We start from the raw sequence: 8,745 nt of genomic DNA, 5'->3' as shown, positions 1-8,745 counted from the left end.
CTTGACTTAGTCTTGATCGACCTTGAATCTTTCCAACTCTCTACATTTGGATGATGTCTTGAAGGTAGACATGAATGATCACACAATCTTCTTCTTCAAAACATGCTTGCAATAAGCTCAACACTCACATGACCAATCTTTGGATAATTCCTTAATAGCACCTTGGTCAACTCATAAACTCCTCGAAACCAACACATGGACTTCAAGAAAAGCCTATGGACAAATCCTTCAAATATAACTCAATGCAACCATTAGTCCACAGAGAATGTCATCAATTACCAAAACCACACATGGGGGCACCGCATGTACTTTCAACAAATGCTCAAAAAATTATATCTTTTAAACCGTAACTACAATTTTAAATTGTCATATATGAAATTTGATTATAAAAATGTGTAGAATCTGAATATGATGTTATTCATATTTAACTTTTCCAAAATTCTATTTATGGTGTAATTTTAATCAATTGCCATGTGTACGATCTAAATATAATGTTATTTTACCTATTTAACATTTTTAAAATTATATTTGTGGTGCAATTTTAATCAATGACACACAATCCGTCTTTTTCCATACCGAGGCCGATCCGTATTGCAAATGAACATCTCATGAAAATCAGATTGAGGACAAAAGAAACCATCAATAACCAGACATGCATGCCTCAACAAAACATCGCATCGAAAAAGGAAAGTTGATGTTCATCTTATGGAGAGAGAGAGAGAGAGGAATGGAGAGAGAGGGAGAGAGGGAGGGAGGGAGGGAGGGAGAGAGGTAGAGAGGAAGGGAGGGAGAGAGAGATGGGATGCCGTGTTCAAATAAAGGACATGGATTTATTGGGGTCTTGAATCATGATTATTGGGTTACAGGCATATGTCGTATTGTTTCTCCTATTACAATGCACTGTCTCTTTTGCTAGTGAAAACTAAAAATAGACCACATATGACGATGTGTTCTTCCCTCATCTTTGGGTGCCTTCTCTCAGTGAGGCACATAATCTGAAGATGACAATAAAACATATTATAAAATAGAATATGTTTTAGTACCCACTCTAATAATTAACCTTTGTATGCGGAAATTCGATATGGCTCGTACGACCATATGCTCTCATTATCTGAACCCATGGTCTACATAGGGATCTAAGCCGCCAGCTGTATATCGCTTTGTATTGCTTGGATGAAATCAGTATTGAATAGTGCATAGGCCCACATCTGCTTCACATTTACTGCGGTAGAAGCCCGTTGGTCCTGTACGGTCTGCATGGCAGGAAACTTGGACCTTGTGTGAGAAACACCTGGACCGTGCTTAAGCCGTTCATGGCAAGCCACCACCCTCACTCAATAAGTATATCTGACAACAACAAGAATTAGATCAGCACAAATGGAGGGACCAAATGAGGTTGAAAGCAACACAACAGCAATGACATATGTTTACCTCATTGTTCTTTTTTGCGAGAACACCTCATTGCTAATTGCATCAGGCGTGGACCAAGCCAACCTTGACGTGAGTACCCCTGAGCTTTCCCAGCTGATTGAAGGTGTCATTGCTCCTCCGATTAAACTAGATTCTCATCGGGCCTCTTGTAGCGACTAGGCGGACCGAGCGTTGTTCCCTCATTCAAATTTTGAACCTCATATGTTTCCTGTAGATTAGTAATGCAAGTGCACAACCATGTCTAGTCAATCAGTCTAGCTACCAAGAAAGATTAGCAAGTCGCATTAACAAGCTCTGCATTACAACTAAGCAGTTATAGAGCAACAACGTTTACAACATCAACTCATCATGAGCTCATACAAGCATCACACTTGAATGCAAATCGTATTTTTCGCTAGTCTACTGCAGGTGTTCTTTTGGTGTCCAGGAACACTGTTGCATCTTTCCTACCTTCCTAGGCTATCGACGAGTCAGATGTAGTTCCTAACTCTGGCTTAACAACTTCCTCTCTGTCCCTCTCCGGTCTCGCAAAGCCTCTTATGGATTTTTCGAGGGCCCTCATCCTACCATGACGGGGTGTTCATTCCATCGGATTAGCGCCTACACGCACTGTGTGTGAAAAAAAACATATCCATAAATCAGTGATCCAACACAAAATCTGGACCAAAACAACTTTGGTTGTTTTACCACACGCGAACCGATGTTCCGCTCCAAGATACATAAACCAAGACAATTCACAGGCGATCTTGCCGCTGATGACAAACGTGAATGGCCAAACCACACCCCACCCCTCCATCTCGCGCACCCTGCCGGGCATGGAGAACGATACAATACCCTTCCCTTCCTGTCTGATACAGCACCAATTCATACCGACATGATTACAGGGACTAATTCACCCATTGTTTACCTCATGGAAGTATTACTCTTTTTTTAACAGACAAGAGGCAACCTAAATTTAACTACTTTGGTCTAACTAATCTTATGAACACCACAAGGGCGACCTCGATCCGGCTTCACTGCTGACTCCCCACACTCCACTGGACCATTGTCCATACTCCCGTCGTTGTCCGGTTCCACGCCGCGGTCCATCAACTCACGAGCTCATAAAAAGGTAAACAACTCACAATGCCAACTACGATCCCATTCCCCGGAGATGAATTAGAGAACCTAAATAGAGCAAGCCGGCACGGGAGGGATTTGTATAGTTCTAAGCTGGACCAAGGTTTCAATCAGAAGAACATATCCACTTAATCCACCCGGGAGCTCGTGGATTAATTGCAGACTCCGCCGGCGTGCTGGCTCTTACTATCTGCATCGTCGTGAGGGGCACACCCTCCGGCAAGATGAACTACCTGTGAAAGGGGAGGGGGAAACGAACCTAATGAGAAAAGAATGGACGCCGCCGACAATTACGCCGGGGAGCCGTCAGCAGGATGCCCACAGTAAAGCAAGGGTGGTAGAGGGGAGGGGGAGGGGTGGTGCAGGAAGGGGAGACCATAGCCGCTGACCTGAAACACCAGATCTACAGGGGAATCGCCATTGGCGCCGCCGTCCATCGCCGCCTTCTCGATCTCCATCTCCATGGACGGGAAAATTCTGGACCAAGGTCCTGGATCTTTCTTCCAACAAGTGCTAATAGTCCACCTCCGTCAGGTCCGCTACTTTCTGCCATATTCCTACTGTAGCTCTCGGCAATACGACGGGCCCACGTTCTTTCGCCCATTTTCTGGAGATCACGCTAAATGCATTCAATGCGTTGAACCTGTAGGATCTGTGCGAGCCTACGGCCTGGATAGTGCTACTATATAGTAGTACTAGTAAGTGTGCACGTGCAATGCACGTCTTGTTAGAATTCAAAATTCGAATACTTTAAAGCTTAAATTTTCAATCCACATATATGTGCAATGATTTGAATACATTCCATAAACTGCGTGAGTTTAAATTTTGATGAGATCTCCTACAATATACCTAGATTTAGTACATCATCGACATCTATCCCAGATACCACTCGGATAGAATAGCTATACAATTTCGAAGACTCTTTTCCGGTATTACCGAATCAATATCCAGGGCATCCTACCATCTACTGGTCTCTTGCACATAAATGAGTTATCAAAATTCCATATTTGAATGTTATCAACCATGTCACAACCCCTTCACAATTTCACCTAAAACAATCTAAACCCCACAATGGAAATGTGAGAAGACACATGAACTGAACAATCTCTTATAGATTCCTCATTATAAGATGGCAAGGTCTCAAATGAATTCACAATTTAATATTTGTTCTTGAAGAAAAGCTAGGAAGCAACCAGAAAGTAGTGAGATAAAATATAACACCGAAAAATAAGTGCCAATAAGTGTGAAGATAAAAGATCATAGTATTACCTGATGTTTTTCTTTTTTCTAGAATTACCACTAAGCTTAAAGAAAAGATGACTTAAAGTTCCGAGTACATTAGTCAGCAGGACATTACCGCTAGCTCATAACATGCTACTGAATCTCAGGTCACAACCATTAAGACTGTACAGATTATAGAGTAAAGCAACACCTACAACACATTGATTCAAATAATTTCATGTACATCTTGTCCCAGAAGCTTGCACTGAGACCTTGAGGCTTCTTCAGTCAGGTTGCATTTCAGACGCAATCTGAATTTTGTTTGGTTTTCAGCACATGAACCAGTTGCAGCACCGGAACCGGGACGACATGCGCTCGGTCTTCCGGATGCGCTCCACCTGTCGCGCCAACCAGAGTGCCCGCCAGTTCTGCCTCGCCTCGACCCTCGCCTGCTTCCCCTCCACCTTGTGGCCCAATGGGGACAGTCTCTTGGTCATGTTGTTCTTCGCCCGTGCCCTCATTTGACCGGCCTGCACCTGACATATATTTGCACAATTACAGCCAGCTGAGATTTGTTTCACAGTTTTGTTAAGAGTTCAGAATTTAGAGCAGAGCTGGCTAAGGGATGCGTGTCGGCTCCGGCCAGAGTGCCGCTCCTCGACTACTCCTGACTGTCGATTGGCGTCATCTCTGTGCCTACGCCCCTCATCGACACAGATGACGACAACTGCGCTGCTGCTGGACCGCCTGCCTGGGTGTGGAGCATATATGTCGATTCGGTAGAAGTTTTTGCTCTGCCGGAGATGGTCTACTTATGAGGTTACATTATATGCATCATTTCAGTTGATTTTAAATTTGCAGCGGTGTGTTTAATTCATGTTGGCTAGAGTTCAGAAGATATTATTGCCGGCCATCAGAATTTTTCAAAAATAACACCAATAAGGTTTAGTACGGAGACTATTTTTGAGTTATTCACAAGAAAAAACAAAAATGTGCCTTGTGCACTAAGTTCATGTTGCAGGACAATAAATTGCCTTTAATAATAAGTTCACTGAAACTTCAAAGAAATGCCATAGAACTATGGCAGTACTATGACATACTGAGTGTGTACTGACAAATGAACTTTCACTATTTTCATCCCATCAAAAGTTCAAATAACCAGATCATGACATGTAGGTCAGAGATAGACAAGAAATTCAAATGAGTAACAAACCAATAAACGATTCAAAAAATGTAGAAAGTGCCTTTAAAATTTTGTTATAACTTATAAGCCTCTCTAACAAGTGGCACCTCCATCATGTGGGCCAAAGGATGGATTTCGTACAATGACAAATAACTTCAATCTTCTCACAACTAAAAAACACATGGAAAATGATAATGAGAAGTACAAATGATATTCACCTTACTGTATATCATATTGAAGGATTTTACTGTTCCGATAAACGATTGCAATGTTCCCTCAACTTCAGCTCTGTCTCGGCATAGTCTTTGTTCGGATTATAGTCATACTGGGCAGTAGAGACTACCCTGTTAGTGCAGATAGTATACTGCAGTGTACTGTCAACAAACTAACTAATAAGATATGCATGGGAATTTCAGATAGAAGTGTATAAATTGATTTTAAATATATGACCAAATCACAACTGTGTGAATAAGGAAATAAGATCCAGTGCTGAATTTATACCTTTGAGGCTAGCTCCTGAACCATCTGTTGCAGATATGACATCTTTTTGGTATACTCAGAGAGCTTCAACTCTAATTCTGCTATACCAGGCCTGCAAAATGATAATCAAACTGAGTGAAATGGTGTTTTTTCTTGAAATTGCTTGTCAACTGGGGGTCACAAGACGGCAACATATATCATACCATTTCTAAATTATATGGTTGCTAGAAATCTGTGCCTTCTAAATAATACAATTGACAAAAACATCAAATTGGGTGCACTTACAGGGGGGTAAATTGATTGTATTTGGACACCTTCAGGAAAATATAATGAGAAAATAACTAAACATTGGATGAGAAATTTTAATTTGCCAAATGTCTGAAAGAAAGGACATGAAGCAAGTATGCATGGCCCAGTAAAACTACCTAAATTAGCCTAACAGGAGAGAGAACTGAAAAATGCTCAATGTTAACTTGAACTGACTTACATTTTACTCAATGAAAGATGACACAGATTCATATAAGCTTCTAGTAAATGCACACAGAAAAGGGGATAATCTGAAACTAAAAGTAAAAAATTACATGCAAATTGTACTTCCTGCATATAGGGGAAACCGTTCAAACATCACATTCGGATGTTAGCGAAGAACTATGTAATAGGTAAACAATAGTACAAATAGAGGAACAACAAACTTCAATCCAACTTGTGAGAAGCATGGGCTTGCATCAACCATCATTGAATCTTACCAAAGAAAAAATCAAGCCGGGTTCAAACAAAAGCATATGTCAGAACCTGCATATAGTGGCATTGAGAGAGACATAGGGGAAGCAAGAAGGATTGGTAGAGAGAGAGAGGAAATAACGATATGGAGAATCTCATCTTGGCGTCATCCGCCACGCTCGACATTGCTTACGCACATGTCACTGCCCAGCCATGCCCGTGGTCTTGACCGCTGCTCCCGCCGCTTGTGCCGGTTGCCGCGGCATTTTCATCGTGGCCACACGTCCTTCGAGCTGCCGCCCGTCAACATCCGGGGTGACGAAAACCTGGGCTTCCAAATGCTAAATGAGGATTGCTCCTTCAGATATAGTCAGCAGAAAAAGTTGAAAAAACATATACCAAATGAATAATGCATGAGATTCTCCAAGTAAATATGCTATAACATTACACCTTATGACAATACACTTAAATAATCAACAGCAACATTACACCTTAGGGCTGCTGTAGGCTGGACGCGAGGCAGCTGGGCCGAGGCGAAGGCTAACGGCCCATGGGATGAAGCGGACGTGGGATGCAGGCGCGGCCTCGCTCGATCCCGTGCGCGTGGAGGCGGCTGGAGATCGTTCGGGGCGGCGATGCTAAGGGATCTTGGCCGGTGACGAAGACCAGGACGGACCAGGACGCCGGTGGAGCAACGGGAAGCTGGGACGGCGGATACGACGCGGGCTCCATGGATCCGTCTGTTCCATGCCGAATCCGGTGGCAACGATGGCGGTGCAGAGCATCGGGGCGCCGTGGCGGGGAAGACCTGCGCTCAATGCACCCGACCGCCGCTGCCAGGCTCACCGACATCGGCCTCGTCAGTGCCTCCAATGGCTTCCACGCCGCCGAGCTCGGGGCCATCGCGGCCGCGTCCCCCTGCCCCCGGTGGCCATAACGTCCTGTAGTTTGGGAACAGAGAGAGATTAGTGGGGATAGGGGGAGAAAATGAAGGAGGGCGTTGGGCGCGGTTGACCGGCTGAGGAGGTCGGCGGCGGCTTGCAGGAGTGCGAGCGACGACTGGAGGCAGGGTTGACTCGGGTGGATCGGGGGGAAGTGCACAGAAGGAGGAGAAGCGAGGAGCGGTGGCGCCGTTTTTCTAGATCTGGGAAGAGAAAGAAGGATCGGGGAGGCACGATTCATTTGGAATCGGCCCGAAAATTAAGGAGCTGATCGAGGATGCGGTTGTTTCCGCTGTGCGGGCTTGCGAACGCCAGAGTTTCATCCGCCCCGAAACATGTTCTCTTGTTTAATAGTAGTGTAGATAGATAACCCATATCGCTGCTCTCTGTCTGCCCCAAGATTATGTAGTAATTTCAAATTTAATTGGAACATTTTTAATTACTAGAAGCGGTTTAGTACTCCTTTTGACCATTTTTACTCTGTGCATAAGAGGAGGCCCGCATACCAAGACGTGTGTCGCTGCATGCTTTGTGACATAATGGCCCCTGTGTGCATGGATGAGATGTGCTAGCACCTATTAATGTGCAAGCAGCCCATTGGCTCTCCACCCTCATCTCCTTGTTGTACCCTACCTAGGCGGGCTTTGCATGTGCGGGCATGGAGGGGTATTCTTGGAAAGAATCGTTGAAATATTTCAACAGCAGAGCATTGCAGAATCTTTGGGAAAAAGAAATTATACACAGAATAAAAGGGACAGGAGGGAGTACAATAGAGCACTCATTTTTTCTTCTATTTATCTCTCTAGTAAATTTTAATTATCTTATGTGACATCATGACTGTGGTGCTGAGGAGTTTACATTTCATGTTATGTTTGTTGCCAAATAGTATCATTTTTTTAAATTTCTTTACTTTTTTATTGTATTATTCATGAGAGTGCATTTGAGCTCGGATTAGATACTCCATGTCCTGTATAATGGGCATAAGGCTATAGGCAATAGAAGGGTGTGTGTGCAGGACATGGAGTTTGTGAGCTCGAGCTCACATGAGAATGAGTGAACAGTAATTTTTTTTAAAAAGCGAAAAAGTTAGAAAAACTGAAATGGTTGGTCGGGAATCATTGATGTGTTTTATAGACACGTACAAATTTTCACGATGAAATCACATACGTTAAGGTGTGAAAAAAATTGATGCTCCAAAAAGTGTGTTTTGAATCATTGGCGTTTAGATTTGAGGATCAACGTTGAAGATGCCCTAACACATCTTTGTGCTAAAGAGGCAAACGAGTCTAGACATTGATGCCTTTGGCTCAGTTATATTCCTCCTTTTCTTGCTGACACTTTTCAGCATGATTGTACTCCCTCCGTTTCTTTTTAGTTGCATATAAAATTTGATCAAAGTTAAACTTTGTCAACTTTGACTAAGTTTATAGAAAAAAAATCAAGATTCACAATATGAAATCAATATTGTTAGATGCGTCATGAAATTAATTTTCATACCATACAGCTTCAGTATTGTAGATGTTGATATTTTTTCCAACAAAGTTGGCCAAACTTTACAAAGTTTGAATTTGACCAAATCTTATATGCGGACCAAAAAAACAGAGGGAGTAATTCACAGTGATAGGTAAGGCACACTGATCTGCACGCGCG

The 8,745-nt window shown here is 43.1% G+C and overlaps 2 long non-coding RNA genes across 2 annotated transcripts; both read right to left on the bottom strand.

Annotated features, from left to right (window-relative positions):
* Positions 1-844: 844 nt before the first annotated feature.
* On the bottom strand, positions 845-3,125 carry LOC119364438. The gene is made up of 3 exons (XR_005174931.1): positions 2,940-3,125; positions 1,432-2,783; positions 845-1,347 (listed from the first exon to the last, which is right to left on the bottom strand). It is a non-coding gene; the product is annotated as an uncharacterized LOC119364438 (long non-coding RNA).
* Positions 3,126-4,229: 1,104 nt separating this feature from the next.
* Positions 4,230-5,662, bottom strand: LOC119367885. The gene is made up of 3 exons (XR_005176464.1): positions 5,456-5,662; positions 5,173-5,279; positions 4,230-4,307 (listed from the first exon to the last, which is right to left on the bottom strand). It is a non-coding gene; the product is annotated as an uncharacterized LOC119367885 (long non-coding RNA).
* Between the last annotated feature and the right edge of the window lie 3,083 nt (positions 5,663-8,745).

Source organism: Triticum dicoccoides, chromosome 2B (genome assembly GCF_002162155.2).
Source record: "Triticum dicoccoides isolate Atlit2015 ecotype Zavitan chromosome 2B, WEW_v2.0, whole genome shotgun sequence".
Classification (NCBI taxonomy): domain Eukaryota; kingdom Viridiplantae; phylum Streptophyta; class Magnoliopsida; order Poales; family Poaceae; genus Triticum; species Triticum dicoccoides.
The sequence above is the reverse complement of the archived record's forward strand: the minus strand, read 5'-3'. Positions and strand labels throughout refer to the sequence as shown.